Source organism: Adiantum capillus-veneris, chromosome 2 (assembly GCF_014529385.1).
Source record: "Adiantum capillus-veneris isolate H3 chromosome 2, ASM1452938v2, whole genome shotgun sequence".
NCBI lineage: Eukaryota > Viridiplantae > Streptophyta > Polypodiopsida > Polypodiales > Pteridaceae > Adiantum > Adiantum capillus-veneris.
The window spans coordinates 47,266,693-47,285,609 of NC_140932.1; positions in this window are offsets into that span (position 1 = coordinate 47,266,693).

Sequence of the window (18,917 nt, forward strand, 5' to 3'; positions counted from 1 at the left end):
GGCACCTCTAAAGATCACGATGGAAATTTGGTTGGGAAGATCACTACAACAACAATACTGCTACGAGTACTCCACCAAAAGGTATGTCAAGGTATTCCATATTTTCAAGGCTTTCATATAGGAAGGACTTATAAATACAACACCTCTTGGATCTTATGTACATATTCAAGAATGTAGCCACCCACACCCTGTGGGACCACACTATGGTAAGAATGACTCATTAGGGACGAGGGAGGATTTGAGGATCTTGAAATGTCTCCCCACCTCTGCTACTCCATGCTGTGCCCCCAATGGAAAGATTGTGGTTTCTAAAGCACCATGGATGCTAGCCAAAGAATAACTCGACCAAGTGAAGGATACCATTCCGTCTATTATCTCACACAAATAGGATACAGAGGTCGCTAAAGAGCTTTCACAAAATCGAAGAAAGGTTTCAGTTGTATGGGTTGAAGTCCCATGATTGGCACAAGGTGATTTAGGTAACTCCATTTCTCTATTGTTTTCTTTTTAGGACACATATGATTTGTGTGTATGACTTTCTCTCACTTTCCCTTCCTCTAATTTACATTGTAGCTCATTCTCCCAGTGACTACGTGCATATGCGGGGACAAGAAAGTGAGGGATGCTATTTTTAAACTTGGAGATCTAGTAAGGTACACCACAAGACACTCCACTCAGATACACTTTTTTATGTACACAATAACCTCAACTAGCACTTAGTCTATTCTTGTGTGTGTTTTCTTGTAGATTTGTGAGCTCAAGGAAATTGAAATAGATTCTATCCTACTGCTTAAACACTTGCTATCCTACTGCTTAAACACTTGCAACAGAAACTGTGTGTGCCATTGAGGATGCATTTCCTCAATCGGTTCTTCTTAGTCAAATCCACCTTTGGTTCCGTGGTTGAGGAGATCGCTATATGCACAGTAGTGCAAGCACGATGGATGTTCTTTTAAGAGAGGTTTTTAAAGTCCCTCGAAGATTTTATGCGGCTACGATCTCATACAGAGGCATGTATGACCGAAGGGTGGATCGTGCAAGATTTTTTTTTACATCTCAGCGTGCGGAGAAGACTTCACCAACAAAGAATGAGAGTATGCACGAGGCTGCGTACTAAGATAGAGTACTCATATACCTAAACCATATTGTATAGTTTTTTTTCTTGATTTTATCTTTGTAATTGATAAAAAATATTTACCTATTTTCTAGTGGATTTCCTTTAACTCTATGTGGTCAAAGGGTCATCACTTTTCGTACATGTCACATTGACGAGCGTAGAACCACCATGGACTATGGCATCATGGGCAACTTTGACATAGATGGTGATGAAACCAGTTACTAGGTACTGTGGAACTATTGAAAAGGATACTAAAGGTTAATTAGTGGTTTGCAAATGTGTCTAGAAGGAACGAGAATGGCCTTAACATGGTGGGTTTTAATGTGCATCACACAAGGAGGTATGTGTTAACCCTCACGGCTCACGGACACCCCATCACCTACGACGGACGTGTATTATGTATTTGGTAAGTCAGGTACCGGGCTTGTCGGTCCCATAGGGAAAGGTAGAGTGATCGCCGATGAGAGGCGCACTCTAACTGGGACATTCAAGGGTTAGTTGGCTAAGCATGGGCGCCTGTGGCGCCCAAGTGTGAATGGGGTGAGCTCATATAAAAGCCAACTAAACCTAATTTTTACTCATTCTCTCATTTGTGCAATAGAAGAGTGCTCTTGCTCCATCTCCATCTTCTTCTTCTTCACCTCCTTGTGTGTGTGTGTGTGTGTTGCGTGTGTGAGAGAGAGAGAAGAGAGAGAGAGAGAGAGAGAGAGAGAGAGAGAGAGAGAGAGAGAGGGGAGTGTGTGTGTGCGATCGAGCATTACGAAGGCACGACGGCGCCGCGAGGCGGTTGAGCGCGGCACGACTGTAGCTTCTTCTTCATCGCGGCGAGGAATCCACCACGAAGGCGAGCGTAGAGCGGTGAGTGACACACCCTTTTGCTCTCTTGAGCTTGCTAGTTTAGGCTTGTTGTGTGCTTGGAGCCGTTTGTGGCTCGCACACGGTGTATTGGCAAGTCCCTTGCTTCGACAGTGCGGCAAGGAGCGCACATTTTTGGCGCCGCTGCCGGGGATATGCCCTACACTAAGCTCGGTTAGCACTTTACGCTTCCTTGTGGTGCAATTTCTATCATAGGAAAGGCAGGAAGGAGTGTGTGGAATTTCTGTTTTTTGCGTTTTCTGCATGCATTTTCTGTCAAGTTTCAATTTCTGCTATTGTCTGTGCTTTTTCAATTTCTGCATTTCTTGCGTTTTTTTCAATTTCTGCAATTCTGCATTTTCAATTTCGGCGTTTTCAATTTCTGCAATTTTCTCTGCATTTCTGCGTTTTCAATTTCTGCGTTTCTACATATCAATTTCTGCGTTTCAATTTCTGCAATTTTCTGCATTTCTGCGCTTTTTTCAATTTTCTGCATTTCTGCATTTTCAATTTCTGCGTTTTCATTTCTTATTTTCTGCATTTAAAAAAAAAAAAAGTCTAAAAAAATCGAAAATAAAAACGTGAGTGAGCGGGCGGCGAATTTTTTAGAAAATAAAAAACATGACTCTTAAAACGGACGGGTTTGTTTGTATAAAAGATAGATCGAGATCGTTTCCCCACCCAAGCCCAAGCCCAAGCCCAAGCCCAAGGCCTCAGTCCTCAGTCTTATAATATACTAGACTCACTCTTATATATATACCCTACTCCCTCAAGAGGGAATGAGAGCATGTGGGACAAGTCCTCCACTCTCCTCCTTTCTCTTCCCACTTGCACCCTTAGACTTTCTAGTTTGGGCCTAGTTCCCTACTGGAAATTGACAGTTTTAGGGATTCCGAGGGCATAGAGTGACCAAACGGAGGGCTGTAAAGCACGACGCGTCCCTCCTAGCGATACGCTAGTTTCGAGCTATCACACACGGCCATTCCACGACACGCTCTACAAAAATCTAGCAAAAAAACAAACAAAAAAACACGCTAAAAACTAGTCACAAGGCCTCCTAGAGCAACTTTTTGACACCTTAGGGTATCAAAAGCACATGCACTTACGCTCTGGGCGGGTGCTAGAACACGAGCATATATTTGAGGGTGCCTCTGTTCTACACGGACACCCATTTACCCATCCACGATAGGCTCTAGACCCTCAGCGGGGACACAAGGTAGCACCACCCAAGACCCTAAAATAGCCGCTAGTGATTCCTCTTCCGACTCAGAAATCATGGAAGCATACCCTACCCAAAACACTGAGAGAGAAGGCCATGCACCTCCCGAGCTCCACAGCCTAGTACTAGTATGTTTAGCCGTTTCATGGAAACATTAGGTAGAGCTACTCGCTCGGAACCTGATGCAAATGAAGCACACGAAGGGGGTGGGGAAGTGGACTCTCCTTTCACATCGCACGTGGACCCCACACCCCCAAAGAGTGTCCATGTGGATATCCTGCCAACTTCTTACCAAGAAGGCCCTGTTGAGCTGCCTCCTTCAGAAGTTCCCTCTAGAGTACCGTTGGTGACAAGTAAAACCACGAGGAGCAACATTGCTTCTACCTCACAAGAAACCGTTAACACGTCGACTCTAGAAGGATTGTTCATTAATGATCATTGGACATACGACCTCCACACTGAGGTGTTGACAGATCTACACTCTGGCCACGCCTACCATGTAGGATGGATAGAGATTGTACAATCCACCTCTAGTGCCACGAGCATCGAAGATCCACAGAAAATGATCTGTAATGTTATCCATGGCATTATTCAATCTGAAAGGCAAAACCGAGGGGTAAATATACTCTCAACTGGCCCCATGAGATTTCTGGATACGAGCAAGGCTCAACAGCCTACTCTATCACAAATGGAGACTCCTCTAATGAGCCTCATGGACCCATCTTACGTCATTTCACCTGGGGTCTCTATGCAATCTGAGCCTCCGAGCGAAAACTTTAGCCTAACTTGGCTCACCCCCTCTATTAAGGAAAACCCAGTGCTCACTCTAGGGATAAGCCTGACAGAGAATGTACCGATGACATCTACGGTTAGCGCAGTGCCACTACCTAGTGTCGTAGTACCTAATATGGGGCCTCGACCATATGTGCCTCTAGCCCCTTATGCACACATGGCCCCCACACCTCCAATTGTACCACTTGTTCATGCTCCTCGAGTGCCGCTCCCAAGCCCTTATCCGAGTGGACCTATGCCCGGTTATGTTCCATATCCTGCATCATCCACACATATGCCAAGACCGGCACCCATCCCTCTCCCACATATGATTCCAAGAGTACCTCCACCGGCCCTACCTCCTCACATAGGTGACTTGGCAGCGTTTTCTCAAACCATAGGTCGATCTATCGCGAAAAATATGCGTCATGCATCTGATAGAGAGCCTAGAAGTAAGGCAGTACAAATTGCCAAACTCACACAAAAATTCAATGGGGACGAAGATGCTAGGAAACACATTGAAGTGTTTGAACAAGTATGTGATTCCTTAGGGAACGCAACGAACTACATAAGTGCAAAGCCTTAAGCTTGACATTAAGTGGGAAGGCTGGAGATTGGTATAGAACCCTAAGGGTGGACGAGAAAACAATCTACCCTACCCTTCGAAGGTTGTTTCTAAAGGAGTACATACGAGAAGGTGTGCTTTGGGGTGTAGCATCTCAGCTACAGAAGGCCGAACGTAAGGAAGGAGAGTCAGTAAGGGACTTCATTAGTCGTCTAAAGCACTTAAACTCTCGCTGTCCTGTAAATGAGCGCTTCAACAATAACCAACTGCTTGATCGATTCATTCGAGGGTTGAGGAATGAAGGAATCTATAATGGACTAGTGATTAGAGGTATCACAACCTGGGAAGATGTCACTGCCAATGCAATCCAATTAGAGGACAACTTGATGATAGCAGGCATGAGGGTGTCTACTGACACGAGATCCACTAGCTCACAAGCCATTGAGTATGAACCCATGACTGCAAAGCCCATTGCCAATGAGCAAAGGTATTTGAGACATTCTTGACAGACCTCACCAAGGCAATCCAAGAGTCTCTTAAGGATAATCGACCCCCTCAAAATAGTCACATGTATCCAAGAAGGGAGCAACAATGGTGTTCCATTTGCTTAGGTCCACATAGCACTAGTGAGTGCCCTACGTTTAGAGTAAAATTTAATGGAACTTGCAACGCATGTGGTAGGTATGGTCACCAAGATAAGGATTGTTTAATGATCAAACGTATGATGGCAAATAGACCACCTGTAGCCTGGACGGATGCGCCTCGAGCTCCTGTATTGATGCCTGCTCCACCTGTTGAGCAACTACCGCAACACATGGTCCCTAGATCTCAAAATGTTGTACAAGCTACACTGCTACCACCTCCTGTGCTAGGACCGCAGCCCCCGCATCCAAGAGTCGCCCCTATGAACCAAGTGGGTTGCGAGCCATCAAATGCTTATGCAGATGGCTGTGAGGAGGAAATAGACACTAGTATTGCCTACGGACTTGATACATTGGAAGAGTGTCCTATATACTACATGGAAGATTGTTGGGGACAAGTCAAGCCGGTTTATCAAGCTGCTGCTCTCGCATCTAGAGGTCAAAATATCAACACCCAGGCTAGGAGGCCACCTCTTCAATGCTGCGAGTGTGGTGGACCACATCGAGTAGCGGAGTGCCCTATTAGGCTGCAAAAGAATGCTGCACAGATGCAAATGAATCAAGGGAGAACTTCTGTAATGCCAATACTCACATGTAATCGTTGTGGCATAGATCACTTGATTGCCCAATGCCCCTATAACCCAAATGCGCCTAAAATCACACCCCTGAATTTGGTCGAAATTGCTAGTGTGACATTGCCAATACCACCCGTCGCACCCGCTTATGCGATTACACGGTCCATGCTTCAAGGGCCAGGCCATATCCTCGAAGAGAGAGATACCGCGTCAGTTATCCAAGCAAAGAAAAAGAAGACACGAAGGAAGAAGTCGCAGAATACGGAAAATTCAAAGCCAAGTTCCAAAACAAACATAGGAACAGGAGATGACCCCGTGTATATGAATGACCTCGAGGATGATTCAGATTCAATCGAGACAATGGAGACTAGAACCAATACCACAAAGGGAAAGACCGACAAAGAAAACCGTAACATGGAACCAAATGAAAACCGAATAAGAGAAAACCATAAAGAGCCTCTGAAAACACCACAAGTGTTTCCAAATCCAATCCAAGCCCCAAGATAAACCGCAGGGGCAAAAAGGGAAAAATCGTAAAAAGAAGATTGGGACGTACCCAAACCCAGTAGACGAGATTGAGCAGGTGAAACATCTAAGAGGTTTAGTGGAGGAGACTCAAGGGGAACTAGAACCAGAACCCATGAATGTCAAAATTCATGACACAGTGTTTCCCACGCAAGTTCATCCACCCCACATGAACCATAGACCGTTAGCCATATCTAGTATCATCCAAGAAGGGAGTGAGGACGGGACATCAGAAAGTGAGCATACACCCTTCTTGTTGGAAAGGATGTTTAACAAAGGAATACCTGATCCCATTGAGGAATATGAGATTCCATCCTCACCAGTTCCTAGTCAAGGACCTACACCTTGCAAAACGCCAATGAATGTTGCCAAACTAGTGGACTTCATGTCTTCTGAGGTCCGAACCACGATCATAGCAAAGCTGTATGGAGATCCTGAGTTATTCCTTGCACTTCGAGCATTCCTTAACGGAGAGCTACGAACGGGATTACCGCAGTTTGCGCAACCAAATAGGCCTGACTCGATTATGATTGATGAGGAAAATCATGTGCAATCACTTAACTTAGATGGACACGAGTCTGTGATCGAGGTACCCATTAACGAATTAGGGCAGTATTTTGAAGGCGACGAGTCTAATGCGACCCTACCCATCACTACCAAGGGATTAACTATAAAGGGAATTCTTGATGGTGGTGCGGGAGTTAGCATCGTTACAAAAAATATTGGGAATCCATGGGAAAACCCCGCCTCAGTGTTACTAACATTGTGGTAAAGATGGAAAATGGTACCATAGCCAAACCTATGGGGATGCTCAAGGATCTTAAGATCAAAGTTCTAGGACACAAGGTACAACATACGTTCATTGTAATGGATTTCTCTAAACACCTTATGTCATATGAAATGATTTTAGGACGACCATTCATGAGGGAAGCACAAATGGTTCATGATTGGTCTAAAAATCATGTCTATTTGCAATTCCAAGACTCTGTCCTTAGAGTGGATTTGGTGACTGGTAAGGTACACCCCTTAGGGAGTAAAACCATTATTGATCATCGCTCTGACACCACAGTTCACTCGGCCCCACTACAATATTGTTACACTTGTAAGAAGGATACAGACATTGGCCAAGATTCTCCTTACATGGATGTGTTACCGGGTATGACTGAGTCGGACAATGTGGATTGGGTCCACCTAGCATCAACCATAGACACTTGGGGAAATAGGGGGACGACCTGGGTAACACCTGAGGGGGTTGAAATGCCTATACCCTTAAATATGCTACAAGCAATGCATATCGCTTCCGACAAGACTCATCCTAATGTAACGAAGAAAACATACAAGTGGGTCCCTAAAGCTTCTTTAGTGACCATAGCTAGTGCTAAAAAACAGAAGCCTTGTAAGAAACGTACCACTCGCTCCAAGAAAAGTAAGAAAATGTTGCGATGGATCCCTAAATGACTATTGGAAGCCCAAGGCTACTATCAAGGAAATGATCAAATCTGGGTGCCGAAACGTAGATTTTGGAGCCCAATCCCGTAGCTCCAAAACGAATCAATGATCGTGGAAAGAAAAAAATCACAGAATGCTACACCCCCGTTCCCGAGCTAGTTTGGGTACCAAAGAAAGAACGATTTGTTCTACCTAGCTCAGGAAGGGGGGAGTCCCATGAAGCTTCTAGCTCCTCATGTAATACATCCATAGAGGTAAAAGCTTCTACACAGCCTCCATCTATAGTAGTGGACCTCCGTGAAGCTACAAAAGAATCCACACCTCCTAGTGTTCAAGAATCACCTGATGAACCACTTCAAGTTCGATCCTGGGAGAGTACCTTACCACCCTTGCAACTTGACGAGGCACCTAGGGTAATAGAAAACTAATGGCAAAAATCCTCACCTATTACCAACTGGAACAATTGGTTTCAAAGGGTGACAAGCTCATTTCAAACGGTATGATCTACCCAAGGAAGGGGGGAGTGTTTGTGGACATCCATCATTCATTTGTTTCCCTCTCAACCTTTTTCCCTGACCTCTCAATCACCAATCTTAGGGAATGTACATATAAAGCTTATACTCACAAAAAACAAAAAAATAAAGAGCAAGAGCAATTAGCAAACAAGTATGCACATAAAAGTCAAAACATTGACCCAGACCTACACATGTCACATCTGGTACAGTGAAACAGAAACCTATGCCATGAAACACCTTTGATCCTCATCACTTGAGTAATGGAGGGTAGGTAAGATTAGTACGATAGGAGTGTTTCTGTTTTAGAGTTGAGAGATTAGCGAAGATCTCTTTTCCTACTAATGTGCCTCCTGGAGGTATTCCTTTTGTTTCCTAGTGTGTACAGGAGCGTGTTGCTATTGATAGGATTTGGACCTTCATGGAACCTTTCTCTCGTTCACACTTCAGATCAAGCGCGACCATCAACACAAACAGGTGTTTCTTGTCCATTAGCATTGCCCTTATCTTTTTGCATCCATGTTTGTCTGCTTTGATTGTGATTGGTAGCATAATATTCAGCGCATTGGCTTAGTATCAAACATTGAATTCAATGTAATGTTTTGTCATAATCACTTGTCTAGGTTTAAAAATCAAGTAGTCCGACTAAGCTAGTTTGACCAAGCTAGGTATTAGAAATCTTCTCTTAATACCATGGGGAATGCCTTCCTAATAAGAAATGGTTACTTAGGTTCTTAATCCAATTTAGGCAGCATTGTATGACATGTACTAGGGCTTTCTAGTGGGCTTAACCCTAGTGACCTTTAGCGTAAGTATTATAAAGGGAGTTTACTAATGTGATGAGCCTGGGGAGGGTAACAGTGTTATATGACCCCCCAAAGTTACAAAATTTAAATGCTGAAAATGAACAAACAAAAAATCAAAGTGCCACAATGTAAAATTTTAAGCTGGAAGAGAAATCTCAGCTTGATTTGGTACTTCACTCACATGTATCGCCTATGGTACTAGAGCCCTAGAGGTTCCCAGTGTGGGCGCTTTTCCTTGAAAAGCAAAAAACCCAAGGCATACAAAATAAGCACACACATCAAATTGAATCAATGTGAAAAGACTTTGGGGGGTCAAAGAAAAAGTAATCAGTCAGGCGATGATTTCATGAGAAATTCCTTTTATCGTAGCTTAACTACAAGGTTTTCTAGATATAGCCTCTAGTCAGCCCTCGAACATGAATACTTGGCTCTCGCGATTAAACAACTTAATTGACCACTGAAAATTAAGAAGCTTACCCATGGTATTAATATTCGATCTCTAGTGCCTTTCGACCGTCAAATTAGCGACCCCAGACTTGTTTAATTTTCTACCTATACATCTGTTTATGCATTTGATTACATTGCAATTTAATGTTCATTGCTAACAAATTGTTTGAAATTCTTTGACCAATCAATGTGTCTACCTAAAACTGCATATGCTTTTTAAGAGAATGCAATTACTGTGCCAATGCTGTTTGATTTTGCAGTGACTGAAGAAGGCTAAGGACATTCATCTCAAATGCTCTTCCACCTCGACGAACCAGCTTCAACTCAATAGCTTCCGAGGGCGGAATCTACATCAGGAAGGGGGGCATGTTAACCCTCATGGCTCACGGACACCCCATCACCTACGACGGACGTGTATTATGTATTTGGTAGAGTCAGGTACCGGGCTTGTCGGTCCAATAGGGAAAGGTAGAGTGATCGCCGATGAGAGGCGCCACTCTAACAATGGAGGATGTTTTCCATATGTAAAGCGACATATGGATGTCTCATTCTAGGATCTCAAAGTGGTTAATTAGACTACAAGAGTTTGACTACACCATGCAAGCAGAAAACTCCACCAGGGCTAGTTTAGCAGGAATCCTCACTCATCTCCATTATGAGAAAGCTGAAGGTCAACACGGAGGCAAAGGAAGGAACACCAGCGATAGAAATTCCTAAGCTAGAGAGAGCTCACTCTCTTTTCTTTGACGGAGCATACAAGCGAACAATGGATCAGTCTACAACAGCAGCATGGTCATTTTCAACGAGCAGCAAGAAAGAGTATTCTCCATGGGACAGGTATTACACTCCCACTCCAACAATGAAGCAGAATATGCAGCCCTAATCCTTGGTTGGAACAATGTATTTCACAAAGAATTCAGCACCTAAATGTGTCTAGCGACGCTTTGCTTTTGATAAGGAAAATAAATGGAACCTGGGAGTGCAAAAATCAGGTTTTACTTGGTCAACTTTGCCAAGTTAAGGACCTTCTAAAGAATTTTGAAGCAGTGAAACTCTTCCATGTCCCCAGAGCAGAAAATCAAGAGGCAGACGCACTAGCTAAATAAAGAATACAAGATGTTCTTGTAGGAGCAATCAAGTTAAAACTACCCCTCTTCCAAGGTAGTGATGCTATGCTTGATATCATCAGTTTTCTAGATACAGGAGAATGTCCAACAGGACACACCAAAGGCCAAAAACAATGGCTGGTAAGGAAGGCTACTACGTACTGCCTTATAGACAACCACTTGTATTGTAAGGGCAAAGATCAAATTCTCAGGCGGGTGCCAGCCTCCAGTGAAATCACAGAGGTAATTTCAAGTTTCCATGACGGTGTCTGCGGCGGTCATTTTTCTCTAGATATCACCAGTAGGAAGATTCTATAGGCAGGATACTTTTGGCCTAGTTTGAACAGGGATGTACACCATTGGTGTAAAACATGTAAGGCTTGTCAAGTGGCCAGTGATCGCACGTTAACCTACGAGCCACAAACCCCTATCATTTCATATGGTCCTTTTGAGAAATGGGGAACACACAGGGGACTGGGATAAACATCTCATGGAAGCTCTTTGGGCCTACAGAACAACGTTCCGAACATCACTAGGTTTCACTCCTTTCCATCTAGTTTATGGGAAGGAGGCAATTCTACGCATTGAGGTACAAATAGCCAGTTTACGAGTCTTGGCTAGCCAGACACACCCCAATTGTAAACCTCTGAAACCACATCTTGGATCTAGAGAGACTCCAACTAGATAGGGAAGAAGCAATCAATCACTATGCAGCACAGGTAGAACGACGTTGGCTCACTTTCAATCAAGGGCTTAAAGAAAATGTTATAGAATTGATATTTTATTATCTATTGCAGCTGACAAGTGGCAAAAGCATCAGCAGATAATGGATTATGCAGAAGGATATTACATCTTATGTATATTTGATTATTCAAGTGCTGTTTATGATCTTTGGCCAAATTATGTCCGGCCGGCCAGTTTGTACTCATTTTTGGGCATTCAAGAAATCTATAAATAAATACGTGCAAGAGGAAAATGCTCACTCTTGCACGGGGGGAGATTGCACCCATTGTCCATCTCATTCTTCTTCCTCTCTTCTCTCCTCTCTCGCCGTGCCAGGCGTAGCACTCCGCTCTAGGAGGTGCGTCTGCGCACGTTCTCTTCCTCTCTCTCGCTTGTTGTCTCTCTCTGTTCGCGTACATCGTTGATTATGTGCTAGTGGGTGCGTCAGGTATGCAGATTCGTGTATTTCATTGTATATAGCATAGTATTTGTATATTTTGCAGGGGCGCCACAACCTCCGTCTGTAGCAGTGGTATCAGAGCAAAGGAAACGCTCCTCTCAACGCACACGTGATGGATAAACATATATACAAAGATAAGTGCAAGTTATGACCTGAATTTGCATAATTTTTCTTGAGAAGTTCTTTTCATGTTTTGCTTAATTACCCATCATATTTACTAATTATGCCTTAATTGTACATCTTGCCGCAAAATAATATAGGCATAAGATCAGTAGGTCAAATATGTGCATGTAATTAAAACTGCTTGGGTTGTTTAGAGATCTTGCATGTTAGTCTTAGAAGCGCATTCCATGCTAATAGTGTTATCAAGAAGCTACTTATCGTAAGCTAGATTGTAGCAAGTGAGGCGAGTTTTACCAAGACCAAGATGGATCAGAGAGAATCAGTAGGGTTTAGTAGTAAAATACTCGTTGTTGATAATGGGAAACCCCCCCCAATGCATACAAATTGAATCATTCAAATTACGTTACGTAATTTATATATATATATATATATAACCCATATGACTGGAGCTCGTCATCATCATCAGGGGCGCCATCAATCCATGTCGTCACCTCTGCTCCTCCGTGGTGCTTCCTATCGAAGTATCAGGCAAACCTTTATCAACAGGCGGGTAGCTCGAGAAATGCGCATGCTTGCACCTGGAAAATCCGCCTTGTCTCCCCTTGTGCTGTCTCCGGCTCTACATACGATAAACTCTACCTTGACCCAGCGGCAGGATCGTTTCGCTACAGGGGTTGGCAACTGCACGACTGCCCAACAGTAGTCGACAACGATCGAGAACCTCGACCGTTCACTCACAGTTCTTGAATGAACGGTAGCACAGGAGTATCAGTTTCATATTTCGATTTCACTTACCGGCGGTTGGTTATGCTGCACTGCATGCACAACCAATCTCTGCAACTTTCTGCATGTCAAGGCCGACTGCAACCGTCAAAAGCTGTGGACACGAGCGCATGCAAGAATTTTATTTTTGCCTTCCATCTCTCTTTCTCTCGCAGTTTCCAGCCGGCCCCTCTCCACGCCATGCAGCGGGTTGAACTCCCCCATCTCCCTCTTTTTCTCTGGTCCACTGTCGGCCACGCGCTCTCTCTCAATCTCTCCCTCTCTCTCTCTCTCTCCCTCTCTCTCTCTCCCCCTCACGACTTTCCCCATGCAGCCACCCTACCCTCCTTTTTACCCACAAAACAAACGCTCTCTATCTCTTCCTACCCCCACTGCAGTGTTCGACCAAGCTAGGCCTATGCAGTTCATGAGCCGCCCAATTTTGGGGTGCTTCTTCCTTACTGAGTAGGAAGAAAAACTCTGCATTTTTACTTTTAATAGCTAAGATCCACTAGAGTTACAAATAGACATAAAATATAGGAACCAGATCCGATTTGATTGTATAACGCAATGTGAGAGAAACAATTACACTGATTACTTACAATTATTTATTATGATTAGCCTTGGATCGATTAGAAAGTTAGATGGAAGTAATAAATGGTTGATTGTTTTTGGTTGAATAATTGGAGAAGTCGTCTTGATATTGTACACTGTGGGGGTAAAGGGCATGGACTAGTGTAAAGTCATGATATCACAAGCGTACATCTTGTATATCATGTAAAAGCCAGGCTAAAAATCGTAGATTGATCGAACAAATAGAAAAAACAATGCCAAAATTCATTGGATCTGAACTGCTCTTTCCTAGAGGCCTCTATTTGCTACAAGCATTTACAGATAGTCATAGAATTATGTAGGAGATTTTTTTTTAATATATAATAATAAAACGGCATACTTAAGCTTCTCATTTAAACTTGTAGTAGGTATTATGGGAGTCTGCAACTTGTACAAATTAGCTAAACTAAGCTAAATAATTATGTCTTGAAAGTCAGATAACATAGTGACATGAGAGATATCCCTGTTAGTCAAAATTAGGATGAAGTAAAGGTCTAACTAGCTTGAGTAAAAGAAGGACCCATCAGGAAGAGATTTTGGTTTGCGTAGTAACGAGACGGTATGATATGTGTGTGTATGCGTATAGCATTTGTATTGGCAAGTGAGTGTGTGTGTCTGTGCCGAAAGAAATCATCGATGTGCGAGGTTGCGGAAAGTTGAATACAGAGGTAGGGTTCACAATTTGGTGAAGGGGGGTAAAAGAGAGAGAAAATGAAATGAAATGTTATAGTAACAGTCTGCAGAAGCCAATGAGATCAAAATGATACGGTCTTGGTGAGTCTCATACAATGTCGGGATAAAGTAAAATGAGGTAAAATGTAATCATCATCCTCATCGTCAAGGTGTTGTCTGAGAAGGTATTTCCGAGGTCTCTATAGAGCTTTGTCAATGTACCCCTTCTTGTAATGTGGCATCTTAAGAATCTTTGGCTATTGTGATGTTGCATCTACACTTGGATTCTACTTTGGGGTAGGTAATGATTCGCAGGTCGTGTTTGTAGTGACTTCATATGTTGCAAAGATGCAGAAAGTCAGTAAGCTGAGGTGGCAGCACGTTTTATTGGTGTAGACTCGCCAGATGAGGCAACACCGATCACAAAATCATGCTGCAGTGGCTGGCCACCACTGCAACTGGTATGATTTTGTTACCCGGGTACATAATGAAAGTGATTTGGATTTGGACTTATATTGTGGAATTGGAATTGGATTCGAAATTGGTATCTGATGGTTACTTTATCATGGCAGTGTTCATGTGATGAGACATGACATTATGCGATTGATGATGAGCGTGACCAATGATATCTTGATTCATCAGGGTATGACATATACAGCTTATTCTAGTGGTATGGGACACTAGAATAAGTAGTATGTGGATGACGGCAGGCATAACCAATGTGTTTAATTTTATGGATTTTTTCTTTTACTATTTGATACAGATTTCTAATCATTGTTTTTGACAAGTATTGTTTGCAGATTTTTATCTTTGCAACTGAGGACAGTTGCTTTCCAACGGAGAGGTATGTTATAGAATTGATATTTTATTATCTATTGCAGCTGACAGGTGGCAAAAGCATCAGCAGATAATGGATTATGCAGAAGGATATTACATCTTATGTATATTTGATTATTCAAGTGCTCTTTATGAGCTTTGGCCAAATTGTCCCGCCGGCCAGTTTGTACTCATTTTTGGGCATTCAAGAAATCTATAAATAAATACGTGCAAGAGGAAAATGCTCACTCTTGCACGGGGGGGAGATTGCACCCAGTGTCCGTCTCATTCTTCTTCCTCTCTTCTCTCCTCTCTCGCCGTGCCAGGCGTAGCACTCCGCTATAGGAGGTGCGTCTGCGCACGTTCTCTTCCTCTCTCTCGCTTGTTGTCTCTCTCTGTTCGCGTACATCGTTGATTATGTGCTAGTGGGTGAGTCAGGTATGCAGATTCGTGTATTTCATTGTATATAGCATAGTATTTGTATATTTTGCAGGGGCGCCACGACCTCCGTCTGTAGCAGAAAAAGGACTCGAAAAAGTCATGTTAGTACTATGATACGACAACAGATTTGACACTAGGAAGGATAAGAAATTTCAACCAAGATGGGAAGGGCCATTCATCATCAAGAAACGCTATGATAACAGCAGCTATAAGCTGATGGAAGATGATGGGAGAATTCACAAGACTAGGGTCAATGGATGGAGACTGAAAAGGTATTTTCTTAGGTTTGACCTAGAATTCGTGCTAGACATTCCAGAAGAGGGAGAACCCTCTAACTCCACAGCTGAAGAAGCAGAAGAAGGGCTAGAAGCATGAATGCCTCTAGCCTAAGGGAGAGGGCTAATGATAGCCGACTTTCAAAAATCAAAGGGAAAAAAAAGGAAAAAATCTTACTTTCTCTACCCCCACTCTCATTACCCCCCCCCCCCCCCCCCCCCCCCCCCCCCCCCTCCCCTCCCCCCCCCCCCCCCCCGCCCGACGGACATTGGATAAATAACACCCTCTCTCTCTCTCCCTCATTTTCCCTACATACCCCCCCCCCCCTAACCTCTCTCCCAGTTTACCCCCCCCCCCGGCCAGGCGGAAGCTTTGAAAAAAGACTCCCGACCCCTCTCTCGTGCTCCCTCTGTGTGAGCCGCATGGAACCCCCCCCCCCCCCCACCCCCCCCCCCTCTTGGCCTGCGGATATATTCCCTTACTCCACCCATTGACTTGTTCCCCCCCCCCCCCCTCTCTCTCTCTCACCCACACATCTCCCCTACCCCACCATCACGTGGAGGGGGTGCATGTGGGGTTTTCCTTGGGAATTGCACCATGCGAAGGGAACCGCATCCATCTCTGTACTCCAATGGTCGATGCACACACGTATGCACGCTCTTGGTAGTGATTATTCACAATCATTGAGTCATCTTAGAGAACGCACCAAGTAGTTTGCACCACCTCTTCTCCCTACCCCTCTACCACCACGGCATGCCACTTTGTAAATATTGCAGAAATAATTCACCCTCACACCCCTGAGGGTTTTCATCATTTGCAAATCAATCAATCTCTCTCTCTCTCTCTCTCTCTCTCTCTCTCTCTCTCTCTCTCTCTCTCTCTCTCTCGGTGTGTAGGTTTGTGGTGTTCATACCACCGTGGTTTTGCATCCTAGCCGCTCAAAGCTAGGTGGTGCCCCCTGTTCACTTTATCGTGGCAGGCTCGAGGCGAGCAATTCGGCCCCCAGCGTTTTAGAGGCCGTTAGGGTTCGGGGTCCGCTTTGCGTCCGTCAACGGTATCTTATTAAGTTCAAAAATTATCCTTTTCAAGATGCTAGATGGATGCAAGGAATACAGCTTAAGGATAGTATGAACCTTGTCAATGCTTACAATGTTACATTAGAGCAAGCACATGTACAAATTTCTTTTAAATGACCAATGTTTTTGTCTTATAATACTAGTTCTCTTTTTGTTGTGCACAAATTTAAATAGTATGCATGCTTAGAATCATGTTTGTGATGACGAGGTCTCTCAAATACCAAGTAGAATTAATCACTCTACTTGGGAGAATGAAATGGACTAAAGAGCCGACAACATGCTTGTGGCAACTCTGTCTCCCAAGCACCAAATGGATTAGTCATACATCTTGGCAAGATGTCGTAGGGTAAAAAGGGATCTTCTACCTGCTAAGTAAGATTTTCTAATGACTAAGTCTTTATCTCTTCTACCTCATAGTCGAGGACGACTATGATTTCAAGGAGAGGTAATGTCATAAAATCTAATATCTAACCAACCCAAATGATTTTCTCATGTTAAACTGATCATTTTAATGTTGGAGAATGAATGAGAACAAGGGTTAGGATATAGACATGTGCTTATAGATCTATCTCAACATGGGGCTAATGGTAAAGGGGGGCCCAAATGAGAGATGGTCCATCAAAGAGCAGGCTAACCAATGGAGCGTCAAAGAGCAAGGCTAACCAATGGAGCATAAAGACCTTAGGGCTAGCTTCATTGAAGACTTCCAATAGTTAGTGTTAAAATTCCTTTGACCTTAGGTAAGCTATGGTTGTGGTTGAGGTGGGAACCCGGCCCAAGATTGAGGTGCTTGACAAGCCCGAGGATTGAGATGCTTGAAGTGCTTGATGATAGAGATGCTTGAGGTACTTGTCATGCTTGAGATTTTAGTGTTGTACTTGAGGTGAGAACCTAGCCCAAGCTTGAGGTGCTTAAGGGCCAATCTTGTGGTGATAACTAGGCCCAAGATCCCTACAAGGAGGGGGCAAGCAATGCAAGAAGGGGGGGTGGTTGCTTGACCACTCTCTCTCCCAAAGGGCACCCCTTGCCCAAGAGGCAAGTAGGAAACATGTCAAGCCCCTAGGTAGATTACCCTCATGGTGTGCCTAAAGCCTATTGATTGGGCTTCCAAGGGGTCCTATGTTTCTTCTTCCTCTTCCCTACCCTCATTCCCAGCTAGCTCTCTCCACCTTTGAAGGTGTTTGAGGTCTTTGGACTAAGTCTTGGGATAGTTAATGCTTTCCACAAAGTTTATGTTATGATTGTGATGCATGAAAGCTTTCCATCTTCATTGCATCACCTAGGTCACAAGAAACACAAAGATTGTATTGTAACAAGTCTCTCTTGATGGGAGAAACTATAATACAAATGCCTATTGGAGGGGGGACTGGCTCCACATAAACCCGGTCCTCAATTGTTGTCATGTTCTCTAAACTCTCTGTCTTGCAAAAGTATTGTTCATGCCAAGTTAACTAAATGTTATGTTTATGTTGCTACCACAATTATGTTCACCCGCTATGCTCACATAGTAAATTCTCAAAAGTATCCTCTCTAATTTTTGCTACTCTCAAGTTAATAGGGCAATTCCATTTTAGATGTGTTTGCATGGTCATGCATAGACCTTAAGGGAGTAGATCCAAGCATTTTCCAACATACAATACCCCTTGAGAGTGATGCAAAGCCTTACAGACAACGTCCGTATACCTATAAGAAAATTTATGCCAAAAAGATCAAGGAGGAGATAGATAAACTTAAGGAAACGGAGTTTATCTACAAGATTGAGTGCACAAATTTGGTTTTTCCAATTGTGATAGAAATGTTTCTTCATGTTAAGGCAAGGGAAGATTCTAGGGAACATTGTGTCCAAGAATGGCATTTTTACGGATTTTGACAAGATTCAAGTATTATAGTCCTACCAAGACCATCGAGGAAAGTTTGGGAGGTACAAGCCTTCATGGCCATTGTGGATACTGTAGATGATTCATCTATATGTATGCCATCATTGCAAAACCTCTCTACTTTGTTATCAAAGATTGATTCTTGCTCAAATTTTGAAAGCTCTCGATTGCACAAAGCTTGTCTATGTCCACATTGATGCATCAGTCTATGCTATAGGGTGTATTTTAGCACAACCTAGAGAGAACATAGATTTTACCATTTGTTACATGTTTTTTTGGATATAAATAACCCCCCCTATTATTAGCTTCCCCCCCCTCCCTTAGCAACGACGGCATCATCATTGCTAGGGATCATGAAAACCGACCCTTGATGATGTGGCGAAGGGTAATGCAAGTAGCACAAAATCCGACGGGAGTGGCTCCGAATGTGGTCACCGCTGGCTTATGAGCATTTTTTCCTTCATGACCGCCGTGATTAGAGCACCATATCC